This window comes from Coenobita brevimanus, chromosome 53 (genome assembly GCF_032717465.1).
Source record: "Coenobita brevimanus isolate Jiangsu-jjx chromosome 53, ASM3271746v2, whole genome shotgun sequence".
NCBI lineage: Eukaryota > Metazoa > Arthropoda > Malacostraca > Decapoda > Coenobitidae > Coenobita > Coenobita brevimanus.
The window spans coordinates 13,737,156-13,757,802 of record NC_137006.1 but is presented as its reverse complement, the minus strand read 5'-3'; positions in this window follow the sequence as shown (position 1 = coordinate 13,757,802).

The window sequence follows — 20,647 nt, the reverse complement described above, 5'->3', positions numbered from 1 at the left end:
AGTGGGTGAAGTTTAAGACAAAGTGATGGTGTTTATGACCATGACTATGTGTTGTTTATGGAAGTGATTATGTGGTGATGCTTATGATCATGTGGTCTTGGCTATGGCCATGTGGTGGTGCGCATGACAATAATGTGGCGTTAATGACCATGGAGTAGGGTTAAAATTCAAGTGATGGTGTTTGTGCCCATGATGATATAGTGCTTTTGTCCATGTTGTAGATCTGATTTGCATGAAGTAATGGTTATGGTCAAATAGTGGTGTTTGTGGTTATAGACCAAATAATGGTGTTTATGACCCGGTGGTGGAGTTTTTAAGACCACGTGTAGATGTTGATGACCATGGGGCTGAGTATATAATGTTCCAGCATTTATGATAATGTGATGCTTTTTATAATAGGAGGATGTTCCGATTATTTCATTTGTCCAAGGCAGCATTTTCCGCGCTGGTCGCGGTCAAGACCAAGTACATAAATACACTGAGCGCTGGAAAGATCTGTTCATCTTCCTATCCGGCATGTACCGTCACATTAAAGATCAGTAACAAAGAAACAATGTACAAAATAACACAAAATGCGCTGTGTAGTTGAACACTGTGAGCATATGGCTTCTAATCCTCCCAAGTAATTTAGTTACAAAATATTAGTCATATCAAGGAATAAAGATGGGAGGGGCTCGAGATGTAGGTCAACCGCGAAGGAGGGACAGGGTCCTAAAAAGGTGAGAACGTCTACACTATCAGTTTATTGGCAATCCTCATATGTACCTTACGAGAAGCACTGTACTTTAGTGTTAATTGCCGGCTGCATATTGGCATGTTTAACCTTCGTTTTAAAGAGATAATTACTCTCCACCTAACAAAGTCAGAGGAAGGTGTTATCACCGGGATCAATAGGTGTCCGTCCGTTGAGCTGGGCAGCAGGGCGGCTGGCCAGACATTGATATTTCGTTTGTAGGCCAAAACTCAGAAAGTATTCAATATAGTAATGAAAATTCACCTACTTATGTGTCTTATAGTGAACTGTTGCCTATTGATAGGTAGAATGCTGTCTTTTTTTCTTTTTTTTTCTGTAATGAGTAAGAAAAAAATATATAATTTTTCCAGAGATTCCAGTGCAACCTGTGCAAGGAATTTGAAGGGCTCAGGTTAATTATGTCCTCAAGGCGTTCTCCTTACTCCCACTTTCAAAAGAAAAGATTGGGTGAGGTGAGAGCCATTATGCGCTTGGTTAGGTGTGCCGGGAGGTGGGGGTATGTGCTTGGAGAAGTGGAGGGTGGCAGAAGTGGAGCGTTACAATGTTTTTTTTGAATTATTATTATTATTAAACTCTTGCTATTTGCAAGAGATTTTGTTTGGATTTTTTTCAACTTGAAGGGTTAAATGCAGCCTTCATTAATCCTTTCAGTATAAGAAGGCTCTCCGTGTGCTGAATGAAATCGCTAGAGTAGTTAAATTCCTAGCAACGAAATAAGTGTGGTATCTCTGGCAATGATTGATATACCTGATGGCATAATGGTTAGCACACCCTAGCTGCAACAAGGAAAACCCGAGTTCACTTCCTGGTCCCTGGCGAAATGTCATGTCCGTGCAGAATAACTGACCTAGGCATCACCAGGCATGCCGGGGTAAAGGGGTGAGGAGGATCTTTGTCCCACCTCGAAACTCCCAAATTTTAACCAAATAGTATTGCCACTCTACCAAGCCTTGAAAAGTTTCAAATATCTCTCGGTCATTTCTGGCGGGTGCTGCTTCATCCTCCCAGACCCACCAGCCCTAGCATTGCGCATACCAGCCCTAGCATTGCGCATACAGCTCCTAACCAGTTATTTACCAGGTATGGAATTTCGTGCGATGCCGGGTTACATATTCCCGGTGTCTATTGTTATTCGGCACTCGGAAAAATTAGAACCAATCAGCGCATGGTATGAGTGCCGAGGTGTAGGGGGGAAGTTAGTCAGCTATCCCCACTCAAGTGATGAAAACTAATTTAACGGGTAACTACTGTAGCTTCTCCTGTAGGCAGATATAGTAGATTGGATTAGTTTGGGTTGGGTTGGTTTAGTGACTAGTCACTAACCCAGCTTAAAATAACATAACCTACTATATCAACCCACCAAAAGAGCAAGTTACCCGTTAAATTAGTTTTCTTTACTTGTGCGGGGATAGCTGACGAAACCCCCCCAACACCCCCGCACTCACTGCGTGCGCTGTTTGGTTCTAATTTCTCCGAGTACCGAATAGCAATTGCCATCGGGAATATGCCACCAGGCTGGCCGGTCTATTGGATAAATTTTTACTTACCACTATGTCTGCTTACCCAGCAATATAGTAGAGACCCTGGATAAAACTTTGATTTTTTTGTATGTCGCGTTTTACGGGAAGAAAATGACTATGAAAGCGTTTTTCCTCACTGACCCCACTAAAGTTCACAGGCTGTAATTCTAAGCCTTCATCTGCTTCTTTTTCACCATGAGGAAAGTATAAAACTGTCGTCGTGACCAGTTGTTCAGCTAAGGATTAGGGAAAAAAATCTGGATTTTGACTGACCCAATCATGATGAAATGGTGAAATAGATGGGCTGCAAAACGTTTATCATCTTTACTGTCATCATCATCATCATCACCATTATAGTAAATCATCGTCGTCACCATTATTATAACTAGTACCATCTCCATCATTATCAGGATAACAATAAATTATCATCATTATATTAACCACCCAACGTGGGTCTGGTTAGTACTTGGATGGGTGACCGCCTGGGAACACCAGATGCTGTTGGCATCCCTACGTGTCAAGTGGGGTTGGTGGAGGATTAGTGCCCCTCCCTGTAAAACAATTAACTCTAAGCCCTTGGCCACCCCGTTTGGGATATATGGCGTCTGGCAATGAATGAATGAATGAATATTAACCACCCATACCATCTTCACTATTATCTTCATCATTATCATTACCACCATCAACACCAATACCATCAAGTACTTCATCTTAAGCGCCACGACCTGCACAGCCATCACCATCATCACCATCATCGCCACTTGCTTTCCTACTAATACATGGGAGGGGAAGGAGCAAGTAAGCAGTTACGAGTATATGAAAGTAAAAAAGCTGGAGAACTAGATAAGTGAATATCAATACTTATACTAATAACCGTAAGACTGTAACTGTCAGAGACATAACTGATCTTCACCTATGAAATTATTCCTGACGGGTACAACTTAGGTTTTTTATAATAACTCAAAAATTGTTGATCAAACTGCAACCTAAAAGTATGCAGACCTAGTCCAGGACCAGACAAAACTTTTGTGGCCAAAAGTGCCTATTTGTATTTTTTTTTTTTTATATTAGAGAGAAATTGAATTTTGGGGTGTCCAAAATACCGTTATGTCTCGCATGAATGGCCATCAAATTTATCCATACAAATGTTTGGAGAATATTTTTTTATCACCAGATTTATTTCTATGTTTGTGTCTCCATAATTGTTTTGGAGCAAACTAAGGTTAAACATTCATGATTTTAGGACCCTTTTGGATTTGTGACCATGAAAGGTAGGTCAAGGTCACTGGAACATGGTCAGTTTAGGGTCATGGTCCTGTAAATCCTTAATAAGAATGATGAATATTGGAGACGAAAAGTAACGGCATAATAATAATAATAATAATAATAATAATAATAAATTATCATTATTATTATTTTTTTTTTTTCGTAGGTCAGGGCGCTCACCATCCACTCACTCGATGTAGTGCTGCTCTCAGGTGTCTGCCCTTTCCTCTCCTTCAGCCTTCTTTCCTTCCATCCACTTCTGTCTTTCCTTCATTCTTTCCTCGTCCTTCTGCCTACGGGTGACTTTACACTCCCTCTTCTGTCTATCTTTCCTTCATTCTTTCCTCTTCCTTCTGCCTGTGGGTGACTCTACACCGACTGACAGACCAAATGGTTTCCTGTACACAAGGAAACCATTTACTACGCTGGGTGGTAACCATATAACCAAATTTTGGCGCCTGGTGGTTCAGTGGGTAATTGAGGTGCTCCGATCGGATTGAGCCGCTGAAGGTCTACATCCAAGGGATGGTTGAGGTTTATTGCTCACATAATGCCACTCAGGGATGATTGAGGCTGGTCACTCTCATCTTAAATGTCAGGACCAACTTGCCTAGCCCCGGGCTCCTACGCCCCTCATGGGGCAACGTAGGATTGGATGATGGATAGATGGTTATTATTTTTATTATTATTATTATTATTATTATTATTATTATTATCATTATTATGTTGACGGATAAAAAGATCTCCCCCTATGGCAATAGGTGATCTGTAGTAATAATAATAATAATAATAATAACTAGTTATCTATTCAGTTATTGTGTAGCCACAATAAGGATGCTTTGCCATAACTATTTATTGTATTAAACCTAAAGCAGCTTTTTATGTAATATCAACAAGACCTGAAGACAAAGGTGTGGAAGAAATAAATGAAATATGGGTACATTTCACATTGGACTCAACAACAGGCTAACTGTATGCATAACTGTAACAATATTCCATTCAGATAATGAGAGGGATCACAGCTATATTTCTGTAATGTCACAGCGTTAGGGCTTTTGTGGTTTTCCCCGAAACTTGTTACAAAGAAAACACTGAGCATATTTGAATTCGAGACTTTCCACTAGGCTTGATAAGAAAGTATTCAGCCAAAATTCCCAGCAGACCTTTTTATCATAGGATATTCAACCAAATAGATGTATCTCAATTAGTTTGAGAGATTTCGATTTCACATATGTAGTTTTTGCACTAAAAATTAGTATATGACCTTCAAAAATAGGTCAAGGTCATTTATATTCGGCACAAGTACTTGGGTTACCCTAGGGTACTTTCCCCTATAATATCATCAGCATCTAAGAAAAAGAAAAGTGGAAAGGAAAATAATACCTAAACAATAAGCTTCGCCATAATTATGGTGGGGCTTAGTAATAGTAATAATAACTAGCTACCTACCCTCATTGTGTAGCCACAATAAGGAAGTTTCGCCGCATGGTTGTTGTTGTTGTTGGTTAGGGCTTGATGGTCATCACCCACTAGAAGGGGCATTAGGCTAAACAAGAAAACTAAGAGTATAACTGTAAGACTTGGCAAGAGGAATAAGGAACAAGGCAGAAGGCATGATGGCTGATCTACGGAGCCAAGCGAGCAGGGAAAATAAAATAAAAAGCTCGAAGATCACCCTTGATAATGAAGCTTGAAAGGATTCCTTCATCCAGGTCGTCCGCATGGAGAAGATCGTACAGGGTCTCGATCCCCCGAACTGGTACGACCGGGTATGGGCATCAAGGGAAAGCAGGTGTTAGTAGGCAGATACCTCAAGCTGGCACACACACACACACACACACACACACACACACACACACACACACACACACACACACACACACACAAAGTCCCTACCCTCACACTGTCACACCACACAGAATTCTGTCACACACTGTTAAACCTTCCACTGCCACACCTCACAGTGCAACGTACAGTACATTTCACCATGCCACACTTCAAGGCACATACCACATCATACTCCGAAGCCACAAGCCTCCTTTAAATTATGATGCATAAACAAGATACGTTAGTAATCCTTGCATACATATAATATACTGGCTTTCCTTTGTACTTGAACTGCTTTTAAGGGTTACAGGTATATTAAGACAGATAGCTAGACAGATACTTACACAGACAGACAGATAAATAGATGGATAGGTAGATAGAGATGCATACATAGACTGATGGCTGGATGGAAAGATGGTTGGATGCAGAGGTAGGAATAGAATAGATAGATAGATGACTGGAGAGATTGATGGATAGATAAATATCCATATAATGGAAGTAAGCTGACACAAAATACTCGTATGCGAGAATAGCAAAACCAATAGTTATCTATAACATAAGCAACTCGTTGTTAAGACCTGTACTTTGTGGTAGGATATCACGTAAGGGAAAGAATCCTATTCATACTGTACAGTTAGTCACCGCCATCATCATCATTATCATCACTATCTTCATTATCGTAACACTGCATCACATCAATTGCACCTTCATCACATGAATCATATATCTCACTAACAATTTCTCTCTCTCTCTGTCTGTCTGTCTGTCTGTCTGTCTGTCTCTCTCTCTCTCTCTCTCTCTCTCTCTCTCTCTCTCTCTCTCTCTCTCTCTCTCTAAGTTCGAAACATTATCAAAGAGCTTTATTAGTCTGGCAAAAAAGTAATTGTGTGTGTGTGTGTGTGTGTGTGTGTGTGTGTGTGAGAGAGAGAGAGAGAGAGAGAGAGAGAGAGAGAGAGAGAGAGAGGCCGCGCTTGGAAGGAAAGAAAACATGATATTGGATTTTTACGTCAGAAGGTGGAGCACGGTTACAGGACTTCATGCTGTCTTATTGTATACGAGAAACAACACATTTTGTAGACAATGTATCTTATGTTACGTTCTGGTATCTAATATAAAACACTAATACTTGCTGCTCTTTAAATTGATCTTTAGACGGTATTAAAATGACCTAGAGAAAGAATGCAGGTAAGATATTGCCTACCTACGTTTAGTAATTAAATAATTTAGAACAGGAAGGAGCACTCAAAAAGTGCAACATCAGGACATTTGAGTTTCCGTGTCACCTGGAACTTCGACCGATTGTTCTTAAAATTCAGAATTTTTCATCCTTGCCAAGAGGTGGATCTTAACACCGAAGTGGTGGCAAGTAACAGTGTGCAGTATGAAGGAGGACTGCTGGGCCTCAGGCAAAGGGCTGAGAAGCCTATGCCCAGCGCCAGACAAAGAAACACCGACATCAAAACACACACACACACACACACACACACACACACACACACACACACACACACACATACACGCTGTCGCATCATCCATCGTATTCTGTTGCTCGGTGTTTAAGCTTAAAGGCAGGAACTGGCCAATTTCGTATTGGGTTTGTTTATTAAATTTATTCTATATTAATTCACTTGCTAGGATCAAATACATTCATAACTCAGAAATATCACCCTGTTTTTAAAGGAGGTCATTTTTAGATGCGAATCGAAATTCTCTTACAACTACTGTAAGCGTTCGTTCGTTCGTTTACAGTTCCCTGCATCTACAGTGCAGGCCGAGCCATACATTAGCCCGGTCAGTGGGGTGTGGGCTGATTATAAAAGAGTAAGGGGTAAGACATGACCTGGAAACTGCCCAGCACACACGCCCTGTCTCCTGGCTGGCTTTGTGGTGTGTGTGTACTGTAAGCGTGGTAGAAGTGTTATCAGGACTATGAGATGATAACTTAAAGGTTAAAGAACTGCAGCAGGAAAACAGCTGAGTGAACGAATGTGAGTACGTCTGTATCAATAGGATAGGTGGCTGGTTGCATCGGTGTGGATGGGATGAGCGTTGGCAGTGTAACTAAAATGACGAAATTTATCCCTAATTCATTACCATATCCACAGAATGTTTCATCAATATATCTATGGGCCTGCAATCCTACTGTACTATCTGAGTACACTATTTCAATTTTTTTTTTTTTTTTCATCACCCATCTTGCGTTATAGCTAAAAAATATACCATTTACTCTCTCCAACCCTGCATCCTTTTAGACCCAAACACTCCTGGATCTCTGCATCACACCTCCCTCACCCGTGAACTTCAGTCATCCCTTGCACTCTTCTCCAATGTTTAATAGAATCCATCCATCGATACACCCGATTCCACGGGCGTTGGCAACGCTGTGTTAAAGTGGAAACTTGGCCAATTGTACATACATTAGAAACATACACACACACACACACACACACACACACACACACACACACACAATAGTAAGGAAGGGGTGACGATGTTCTGAAACTGAAATATGGTCATTGCTGAATAGGTGAGACCTTCCTCTAGCAAAACGATATAAGCATTAAAGTCAAAATCTACAATCTAATAAATTAAATTAACTAATTGTGTACTATATATATATATAAATATATATATATATATATATATATATATATATATATATATATATATACTGTATAGTATAAGTGTCATAAATGACTTTGTGTCATAAAATACTTTGTGGTTCTTTTGTGGTTGAGTTGTAGTTGAGTTATATATATATTTTAGACTTGTGGTCGAGCGGTTTTTATATCTTGTAGTAGCTTCCCATTTGTCATGTAGTGACAGGAGAGGTAAAGAATAGTATGGGACTATTTTTATTTGTCTTGGAAATATTAACAAGTCTCTCACACAGAGCGTAAGTATAGAGTCTCGTCCCTCTCTCTCTCTGTCTCTCAAATTGCCAAGCCCTTCTCCCCTTCGACCTGCCTCTAGTATCGCTTGTCCCCTTCTGAGCTCTCTTTCCTAAATTCTGGTGAAACAGGAGACGTATCACGTGTGTTCCTCGTGGATGGACTAGGTCTTTGTTCACGAGAGGACTGCTGACAGCTAACTGCATCATCTCCTTCCTGGCCGCTGTCGTCAGCTTTCCTCAGTGTAACTTGCAAACCTCATTTCCTTTTCCCAGGCTCGAAGAGGGCTGTCTATCTATCTATTTATCTATCTATCTATCATGATTTGTAAATATAATATGTAGTCCTACATCTGCTCGGCCGCGCGAAAATGGCGTACCATCGGCAGTTAATAGTCCTAATATATTAATACATACTATATACACATTATAATGAATTTATAAGCTAATTAAGTGAAATACATAATATTGTAAAGTAACATAATTGTATGAATATTGTATACATATATTATTCATAGTAAATAGTGATTATTCAGTAATATTACATTTTAAACAAGTTGTATACATATTTGAATAAATGCATTAAAGTAAATTATTTAACTGTAATACAGTATGTACTTGGGTTATTATAGTGAAATGCATACATGCAAGAATAAAAAATAGTTTAAAATTAAGATTATTGTAAGAGTTATTAATATTTCATTTAAAGATAATGGTACTGGTCTGCCATATATGGGTCATTTTTTTCTTTGTATTTATATATATATATATATATATATATATATATATACATATATATATATATATATATATATATATATATATATATATATATATATATATAATTAATACTATATACAAAATATATACACTTCATTCAGGGTGGTTAACTGTGATGATAACTCTCCCCCCACTAAATAATGACTCCAAATTAGCAATTCTTGCATGCATTCTGTGCATTGCGAACAGCAGTACTGCAACTACAATGCAGACGATTATAAAGACAGTAGGTGCTGGGCTATACACATAATATGGGTTGAACATACTCAAACTCAAATCTTCCCAGGGCTTCATTGTTTCATTGATCAGCTGCATAGTTTCAAACTTAGGGGAAGTCAGCTTAATACTTGTGCTCATGTTTAAGTTCATATTAGGGAGTGGGTGGAAATGTTAGTGTGTATGGTTGAGAATGGCGTAGTGATTGATGGTGGATAAAGTAGACATGGCTGGTGTAAATACCGCACAGTAGTCTGGTGCTATGTATAATCCTGATGCTGATGTATGAGATGGTGGTATATCTGGACAGACTATGTAAACTGATGTGTTATGAGGGAAATAAAAAAACTGTGAGTGTCCAATGCGTTGATGGTGTACAAGTTTATCTGGAGCAAAAGTGAAGTTGCAATGATGATGAATATTGTTATTGCTGATGATAGCCATTTCACAAGGGACCGTATCAGTAGGCTGAAACGTGAAAATGTACGCAGGACAAAGATGAACAGCATGTAAGGATGTGCGGCACTTTCGTTCAATCGTTGACTCACTTGCGAAAGTGACAGTGTCCCGTCTCTTGGAGACCATGATGAGTTCGGTGTCTGTGTTGATGTTGATGATGACCAAAGTGTTGTTATTTTTATAGGGAAAAGGGTGTATTTGGTATACTGTGAACAGGTCTTCAGTGATGAATGGTACATGAACTACCACTGATGTTGGTGTTAGTGTTGCTTCTAAATACGGGTAATATTGCATAAATTCCCTACTGCGGAACAATGGCTTCAATTTATGTTTATGTATGCCTTGACTAACTATCTGACGTAGCTCATGAACTGGGAGTAAGTCATTTGTGATCTTGCCATCACCAGCATTCGAAATTCCTTGCATAAGTGCCCTGAAACGATCTCTAGTGTTCTCTAATTGTAGTAGAATCGTGTCAATATGTTCTGTGATGATGGAGAAGTGCTGGAAAAGAGTAACGTTTCCCTCTAATTCATTTATTTTATCTACACTCTCGAGAGCTACGTTTTCTGCTTGTTTCAGATTTTTCACAATTGTCTTCATTGCTGAGTTCTGTCCTGTGATGAATTTATCTTGGTATGTTAGTACCTGAGCTATCTTATTAAATTTGTTGTTTATTTCTTTAAGGTCATCCTCTGTAGCCAATCCAAAGATGTTCCCAAGAACTGCGCCACCCAGATCGAACAAACCGCGCTTTTGGCGAGTACGTGTGATGTTGTTCCTGTCGCTCAGTACCTCCGTTCAATAAGATGGGAGATCTTGGATCATGACGAGCATAGTTGACTTCGCCTGTTTTAATTTCCATTTCGCTAACTTCACCATTTCATTCACTTCCTTGGTGTTATCTGCTTGTGAAACATAATTTCCTATCTTGAAGTCCAGAGTTCGCATCGGCGTCGCAAGTCTTTCTAGATAAGTAGGAAAGTCATACAAGTAATCTAGACTTATTTCAGTACTCATGACGTCCTTAACGATTGTAGTCGTGGCCGTTGGAGCTATGAGGCATCCTTGTCGTACTATATGCTTGGGGTCTAGGTGCGCATATCCTCTAACTATGTAGAGGAGAATCCATAGCATAAGTCCCTTCATCGTAACCTACCGAAAAAAAAATATATATTAATTTCCTATAAAGCTGTGGTCGATGATAGTGATGATGTGCGTTACGGTTGACTGTTATTTCATTTATAGAAGGAGTTTAAATCGATATTTAATTCTCGTAAATGATGTACTGTAGATTTTACTGGAATAGTTGCACCTATGTTCGATTGTTTGGTATATGACCTTAATTTCTTTTTGTAATCATTGTTGTGTTCTTGCTTGGTTTCTTGAGGTACGTTCACCTGTTCGGTTGTATCCGAGGCTGAATAATTATGTGATAATTCCCTTGAAACTCGTTTTAAATGGTCAATATGAACTTATTTCTCCTCGCCACTTGAAAGTGACCTAATTAAAACTTTGTTTGCTTTTATGTTAATTACTCTGTATGGGCCCTCAAATTTTGGGGATAATTTATTGTCTCTCGTATGAATGACTCCGTAAACAATGTCTCCTAAGCTGATAGGTGAATCTTTTGCCTTCTTGTTAAATGCCTCCGTCATTTCTTCCTTGGACATCGTTAATTGTTTTTTGACTCTTTTGTGAATGTCCTGGAATTCACGTAAACGGAGTTCAGAGTAATCATCGTAATTGTATATAGGCATGCTGTCACCTTCTAGGAGCTCATATGGTAATTTTTTATCTGTGCCATATATAATGAAATGTAGTGTGTCACCAATGGATTTATTTATAGACCCATTAATTGAGGCCTCTACTCTGGGAATCCAATCATCCCAGCTTGCATAATTTTCACTGAGAATGTGTCGTAGCACATCTAATACCTTTTTATTTTGTCTCTCTACCAACCCATTCGATGCTGGGTGATAGGCCAAAACGTTAACCTTTTTGATGTTGTATTGTTTACATATTTCTTGTAAGATCTCAGAATTAAATTCTCCTCCATTATCACTTATTAATACCTTTGGGGTAGTAAAGCGACATATTACATTATCTGTTATTGCCTTTGCTACTGTCTCTGCTTTCTTATCTTTAATTGGAGCTAAAATGACATAACGGGAAAAATGATCCGTTGCTACGAATAAGTATAGGTTATTATTGTATGATAATGACATCTTGAGTAAATCAACAGCAACAACGTCCCATGGTTGATGTGGTACTGGGTAATTACCCATCGGTGCAGGTGTGATTGGGTATCCTTTGTGTTTCGCACATGATTCGCATCTGTCTATATGATTGTTTATATCTTTTTCGTAATGAAGGCCAGTAATATAAGAGCTGGGCTTGGTTGAATGTCTTATCCTTTCCAGGATGTCCTGCATGTGGGCTGTCGTGTATCAATCGTAATACTTGGGGTATCATGTCATTAGGTACTACCAACTGGTTAGTATTTCTTTGGCGTTTTGGTTGTTTAGAGTTAATTTTGTATAATGTATTATTGACCATTGTGAATTGTTCAAGTGGGACATGAAGTTTGTGCAATTGTATGTCATCTCCACTTTCTAACTTGTATATTACTTTTGACCATATTGGGTCAAGTCTTTGTGCCTTTGCGATATCCTCGTGGTTTGGGATATTTCCTTTGAGATCTAACGCCGCGACCTGAATTGTGTTCGGGTTCCTAGATAATGCGTCAGCTACTATGTTCATTTTATCTTGTATATAATGAATTTGTACATTGTAGTTTTCAACTGTACATTTCCATCTTGCTCTCCTCCCAGAAAGGAGTTTTTCTTTAAACATACCCACCAGTGGTTTATGGTCGGTGAATAAGTGGATTTCGTAACCATATACCAAATCTCGAAACTTTTGTAATGCAAAAACCACTGCAAGTGCCTCTAAGTCTGTAGTGCAATAATTTTTCTCCGCACCTCTTGTTTGTCTGCTGGCAAATGCAATCGGTTGATTCTTTCCTCTTTTATCTTCCTGCATCAGTACAGCCCCTAATCCTTTAACTGATGCGTCTGTACAAATAAGAAATGATTTTGTGTAATCCGGATATGCTAAACAAGGTGCATTTATTAGTTTAATTTTTAGATTGTTAAATGCCCTTTTTTGTTCTTCCCATTGGAATACAGCATCTTTTTTGAGTAGTTGGAATAGAGGGAAGGCTATATGAGAGAACTGTGGTACGAATGACCTATAGTACCCAGCCAGACCTAAAAATTGTCTAACTTCGTCAGTCGTAGTGGGTTCAGGAAAATCTCTCACTGCCTGTATTTTGTCATCAGTGGTGTGAATACCATCAGAACTTAATTTGTGGCCTAAGAAATTTATTTCCTTAAAGCAAAATTTGCATTTAGAAAGTTTAATTTTTAATCCAGCATCATTAAGCTTTTGTAAGAGTAAGTCTAATTTCCTGAGATGATCCTTAATATTCTTTGTTGCGATAATAATATCGTCAAGATAAACAAATATTCCTTGTCCTAAAATTCCGGACAATACGTAATTCATAAGACGCTGGAATGTGCCTGGGGCTGTCCTCAGTCCCATTGGCATTCTTGTATATTGATAATGGCCTCTGTTTGTTGAAAAGGCAGTGTATTTACGTGACTCCTGAGATACCGGAATCTGATAGTAGCCGTTTAGGAGATTGATGGTCGAGAATATATTATTCTCAGGACCAATATTCTGTAGAACATCGCTTAGCAATGGCATGGGAAATCTGTCTGGTATTGTGTGATTATTTAGTTTATGGTAATCTACTACCGCACGCATTTCTCCATTTCGTTTGGGCACAAAGAATAGGGGGGCGTTCCACGGGGAAACTGAAGGCTCAATAATTCCAAGCTTTAACATTTCATCGACATACTGATTTGCAAGTGTACGTTGGGAGTGTGGTATGCGGTAAGCTGGTACGAAAATTGGTGGTGTTTCTGGGTGCACATTAATCATGTGATTAATCAAGTTAGTACACCCTAATTGTTCTCCGGGCAATGCTACGGTGTCCCTGTGTGTTTCCAGCAGGGTTAACAAATCATTTTCTTCGTCAAATTCACCTGAGTGAATTAAATTCTCTTTTATTCTTTCTCTATCTGTAGATTTTATCTCACTTGTTACTCCACCAATATTTATTTCCTTCACAGGGGCGAAAACATTTTTCAATATTAACTATGCAAGTTCCCTTTTTCAACTGAACTTCCCCATTCATGTGATTAATAATGAATATCTGAGTTTGCCCTTCCTCGTTCGTATGACATAATGCGTTTTCTACTGACAATCCCTTTACTTTACATAATTCTTCTAAGACAAGAACAGTACTATTCCGTAATTTGCTCTTTATGGTAACCTTCATGTATGAATTAGGTGGTATAACTAAATCATTAGTGAGATGGGCTGGAAAAATTGGTAAATCAGTACTGTTATCTGGGTCACTAATTCTGGAGGATGGGGTTGGTGGTGCAAGTGGATCTATACACTCATCTGTTTGTGTATGTTTGTTTAAGCCTTTAATATTACCAATTCTTTTGGCTCTCTTCTACCAATCGGTGAGGGCTCTGAAAGTATTTCCTCTATGATTTCATTATCAAAGTCTATTCCATTCATTTGTGGGAGTATAGTTATGTTCTCAGTTCTCATGGATCTTAAGCCCAGTAACATATGAGCATTAATTGCTAAGTTTTCAACGATGTAGAAAAATGCAGAGAATGGTCTTGTAGTTTCTGTGAAACTGAGATTTAATCTTATCATACCTTTCACTGTAATCTCTTGTCCATCTACTGTGTATAAATCTAAATCAGCTTCATCCAGAAAAGTTACTTTCTTTTTATTTTTAAGAATTCTATTTAGTTCTTCATGTGTTATTAAGTTCACTGGAGAGCCTGTATCTAAAAATAAGGAAACGTTTTGATCCTCACATACAGCTGGTATCAAGATACACTCATTTCCCAACATGCCTCCTATGTGAAGTTTAGCCTTGTTCTTCTTTACATTTGTTCGTTTTTTGTCATGACTTGGTCTTCCCCCGATTTGAACACAGACACAATTTTTTCTACTGTTTTGCAATCACTAGTCCAGTGCCCTTGGTATCTATGATGCCTACAGTAAGGACCAAATCCTTGTGTCTTTTGTTTGTCCTCTTTTGCCTTGATAAAGCATTCATACCTTGTGTGTCCTGGTTTTGCACAATAATGACATAGAATGGACCTATCCCTTGACTGTGACCTATGAGGTGATTTCCCATAAGAAGTGTTGTTTATGGCGCGAGACCTGCTCGGGCTGCGCGAAAACTTATGAAACTGCCTGTAGGAAGGCGTGTGGGAACGATTTCTAGGCGTCTTTATTTGTTTTGGCTGCCTCATTTCTGGTCGCGATCGATTTTGTTCTCTGTTTGGGGTCGGTGTAGATGTTTTCACAGCTGATACTGTCTCAGGTACCCTGATTCTACCAGAATGTGCATGTGTGTCAACCACACCTGCTTTACTGCACTGCATCTCTACCTCGTTCATTAAGTCTAGCAAGCACATTCCTGGGGTGTACGCGATCGTCTTGGCGATCTTAAGGGTCCTATCAGGTAATTTACACAAGGCAGCTACATAACCAATGATGTCCACGACGAGGTCTGGGGACATCTTTCCATCATCTGTTATCCAATTAGAATTCTCCAGAGTGGCTAACAAAGTTCTCTTGATTGTGGAGACATCAGCAGTTATTTCACTGAGCACATGGTTTGTAGTGTGCTCCCTTACAAGATCTACAATTTTATGTAATTCTGGAATTATACCTGGCAAGAAGTTCATACCTCCAGAAAATTTCTTCAGAAATTCAGTTTTAAATTCATCATATGTCCTAGCACGATTGAGCTTATCAGAGCGCAATAAATTGCTTGCTGGACATCTTTCCTGGCTTATGCAAGATGAAAAAATAGCAATTTTCTCTTGTTCATCTAGTATGTGGCGCTTGATGAACATTTGTTCGCACTGACTGACTAATGAAATGACATCAATGCGATCTTTGTCTGTGCCAGAGAATTTTGGGGCAGTCTTATCCTCGTGATACACAAACACGTGAGGTGTGGTTTTTAGATCAGCGGTATTTGTTTCTTGATCCATTTTTAATGATTGCCCTGTTAATTCAACTTGTACGTGTTTATCGTTGTGTGAGGGAATGGTGGAATATGTATGACAGGACCGGTGAACCCTGTTAAGTATATTGGCATACGTATGCAAGGCAGCTGCAAAGTCCACACTCTCTATGTCTGAAGGGGTTTCCCACTCATCATCTGAAACTCCCGTATTTGTTTCTTTATCTTTAGCGTGTGGTGAGGTTTGTACAAGGGTGGGCTGTCTCTTAATTGTGAGTCTGATGTTGTGGCAATTTGTGTGTCATCTGGTATTAACGTGGGTGGTGGCGAAAATATTCCTGTCATTAAGATATGGTGTTATGAAATACGCCTCTTGTTTATTTATGTCCTAGCAAACTAGATGAGTAAATAAGTTGAATATAGCTAATTTTAGCACTGAGAAGAAATGAGCAAGTATAATTTTACCCACTTGATACAGATCGTAGAGGTGTGTCGATACAAAAGTCGATCTCGGAAGAAAAATACAGGTTTGATTGAAGATCTCTTGATAATTCTAGTGGTGTGTTGATGGACGATATTACTCAGGAAATTCCATGGCAGTTAACGGCTGTCCCAGGCAAACCTCAGCATAGAATGTCGAATTTCCAACTTAACTGTGAAAATAAATGAGTATGAGTAGGAGCTATGTGAATAATGAGTAATGAGTAGTGGGTGAGAAGTGCCTGGTGTCAGTCACACGTTGCTTGGCATGGCAGACTCGCGTTGTGATGTCATCTCAGCACATGGTGACGTCGGCTTCCCACACTGGTAGCTGTGGTGAGAGAATGAGTAGCGATGAGTAACTTGAGTGAAGACGGGTGAGAAAGACGAGTTGTGAATATGGACTTGGTGTTTTGCTGTGTGTCTTGACCTCTGGGTCAGCAGGCGGGAGGGAGTGGTGGTGGCTTGTGTGCTTGTTGCTTCGGTGTTTCCTCTTCTTTACTCGCTTTGTTTTATATTCTTCTTGTTGCTGCTTGAAGTTACGTGAAAATTATAGAGTTGTTTCGTAGACTTGTAGACTATTTGCATTGTAGGCTGTATTTTGTAGGGATTCACTGTAGACTGAACCTAATCTTGTAGAGTCTCGGTTGCTTTTGTAGAAATTTGCTTTTAATTCGGAGACGATGTCCGTAGATTCGCTGGTTCGGCGTAGAAATTGTAAGATCGCATCAATATTTTGTTAAACTACTTGCAAGGCGTCGTGTGAGTCTCTTGACCTCTGCATCAGCATGATGATCTGGGAGACGGAGGGGCTGGTTGGAGAGAAGTGTCAGGAGCTGGTTGTGTTGTTGGTTGAGAGAATTATTCTTTGTGTTTTCAATCTTGATATTTTGTAGGAATTTAATGTCGATTCATAGACGAGGTTCGTATACGTTCGCTGCCACCAAATGTCATAAATGACTTTGTGTCATAAAATACTTTGTGGTTCTTTTGTGCTTGAGTTGTAGTTGAGTTATATATATATTTTAGACTTGTGGTCGAGCAGTTTTTATATCTTGTAGTAGCTTCCCATTTGTCATGTAGTGACAGGAGAGGTAAAGAATAGTATGGGACTATTTTTATTTGTCTTGGAAATATTAACAAGTCTCTCACACAGAGCGTAAGTATAGAGTCTCGTCCCTCTCTCTCTCTGTCTCTCAAATTGCCAAGCCCTTCTCCCCTTCGACCTGCCTCTAGTATCGCTTGTCCCCTTCTGAGCTCTCTTTCCTAAATTCTGGTGAAACAGGAGACGTATCACGTGTGTTCCTCGTGGATGGACTAGGTCTTTGTTCACGAGAGGACTGCTGACAGCTAACTGCATCATCTCCTTCCTGGCCGCTGTCGTCAGCTTTCCTCAGTGTAACTTGCAAACCTCATTTCCTTTTCCCAGGCTCGAAGAGGGCTGTCTATCTATCTATTTATCTATCTATCTATCATGATTTGTAAATATAATATGTAGTCCTACATCTGCTCAGCCCGCCATGAAAATGGCGTACCATCGGCAGTTAATAGTCCTAATATATTAATACATACTATATACACATTATAATGAATTTATAAGCTAATTAAGTGAAATACATAATATTGTAAAGTAACATAATTGTATGAATATTGTATACATATATTATTCATAGTAAATAGTGATTATTCAGTAATATTACATTTTAAACAAGTTGTATACATATTTGAATAAATGCATTAAAGTAAATTATTTAACTGTAATACAGTATGTACTTGGGTTATTATAGTGAAATGCATACATGCAAGAATAAAAAATAGTTTAAAATTAAGATTATTGTAAGAGTTATTAATATTTCATTTAAAGATAATGGTGCTGGTCTGCCATATATGGGTCATTTTTTCTTTGTATTTATATATATATATATATATATATATATATATATATATATATATATATATATATATATAATTAATACTATATACAAAATATATACACTTCATTCAGGGTGGTTAACTGTGATGATAACTCTCCCCCACTAAATAATGACTCCAAATTAGCAATTCTTGCATGCATTCTGTGCATTGCGAACAGCAGTACTGCAACTACAATGCAGACGATTATAAAGACAGTAGGTGCTGGGCTATACACATAATATGGGTTGAACATACTCAAACTCAAATCTTCCCAGGGCTTCATTGTTTCATTGATCAGCTGCATAGTTTCAAACTTAGGGGAAGTCAGCTTAATACTTGTGCTCATGTTTAAGTTCATATTAGGGAGTGGGTGGAAATGTTAGTGTGTATGGTTGAGAATGGCGTAGTGATTGATGGTGGATAAAGTAGACATGGCTGGTGTAAATACCGCACAGTAGTCTGGTGCTATGTATAATCCTGATGCTGATGTATGAGATGGTGGTATATCTGGACAGACTATGTAAACTGATGTGTTATGAGGGAAATAAAAAAACTGTGAGTGTCCAATGCGTTGATGGTGTACAAGTTTATCTGGAGCAAAAGTGAAGTTGCAATGATGATGAATATTGTTATTGCTGATGATAGCCATTTCACAAGGGACCGTATCAGTAGGCTGAAACGTGAAAATGTACGCAGGACAAAGATGAACAGCATGTAAGGATGTGCGGCACTTTCGTTCAATCGTTGACTCACTTGCGAAAGTGACAGTGTCCCGTCTCTTGGAGACCATGATGAGTTCGGTGTCTGTGTTGATGTTGATGATGACCAAAGTGTTGTTATTTTTATAGGGGAAAAGGTGTATTTGGTATACTGTGAACAGGTCTTCAGTGATGAATGGTACATGAACTACCACTGATGTTGGTGTTAGTGTTGCTTCTAAATACGGGTAATATTGCATAAATTCCCTACTGCGGAACAATGGCTTCAATTTATGTTTATGTATGCCTTGACTAACTATCTGACGTAGCTCATGAACTGGGAGTAAGTCATTTGTGATCTTGCCATCACCAGCATTCGAAATTCCTTGCATAAGTGCCCTGAAACGATCTCTAGTGTTCTCTAATTGTAGTAGAATCGTGTCAATATGTTCTGTGATGATGGAGAAGTGCTGGAAAAGAGTAACGTTTCCCTCTAATTCATTTATTTTATCTACACTCTCGAGAGCTACGTTTTCTGCTTGTTTCAGATTTTTCACAATTGTCTTCATTGCTGAGTTCTGTCCTGTGATGAATTTATCTTGGTATGTTAGTACCTGAGCTATCTTATTAAATTTGTTGTTTATTTCTTTAAGGTCATCCTCTGTAGCCAATCCAAAGATGTTCCCAAGAACTGCGCCACCCAGATCGAACAAACCGCGCTTTTTGGCGGAGTACGTGTGATGTTGTTCCTGTCGCTCAGTACCTCCGTTCAATAAGATGGGAGATCTTGGATCATGACGAGCATAGTTGACTTCGCCTGTTTTAATTTCCATTTCGCTAACTTCACCATTTCATTCACTTCCTTGGTGTTATCTGCTTGTGAAACATAATTTCCTATCTTGAAGTCCAGAGTTCGCATCGGCGTCGCAAGTCTTTCTAGATAAGTAGGAAAGTCATACAAGTAATCTAGACTTATTTCAGTACTCATGACGTCCTTAACGATTGTAGTCGTGGCCGTTGGAGCTATGAGGCATCCTTGTCGTACTATATGCTTGGGGTCTAGGTGCGCATATCCTCTAACTATGTAGAGGAGAATCCATAGCATAAGTCCCTTCATCGTAACCTACCGAAAAAAAAATATATTAATTTCCTATAAAGCTGTGGTCGATGATAGTGATGATGTGCGTTACGGTTGACTGTTATTTCATTTATAGAAGGAGTTTAAATCGATATTTAATTCTCGTAAATGATGTACTGTAGATTTTACTGGAATAGTTGCACCTATGTTCGATTGTTTGGTATATGACCTTAATTTCTTTTGTAATCATTGTTGTGTTCTTGCTTGGTTTCTTGAGGTACGTTCACCTGTTCGGTTGTATCCGAGGCTGAATAATTATGTGATAATTCCCTTGAAACTCGTTTTAAATGGTCAATATGAACTTATTTCTCCTCGCCACTTGAAAGTGACCTAATTAAAACTTTGTTTGCTTTTATGTTAATTACTCTGTATGGGCCCTCAAATTTTGGGGATAATTTATTGTCTCTCGTATGAATGACTCCGTAAACAATGTCTCCTAAGCTGATAGGTGAATCTTTTGCCTTCTTGTTAAATGCCTCCGTCATTTCTTCCTTGGACATCGTTAATTGTTTTTTGACTCTTTTGTGAATGTCCTGGAATTCACGTAAACGGAGTTCAGAGTAATCATC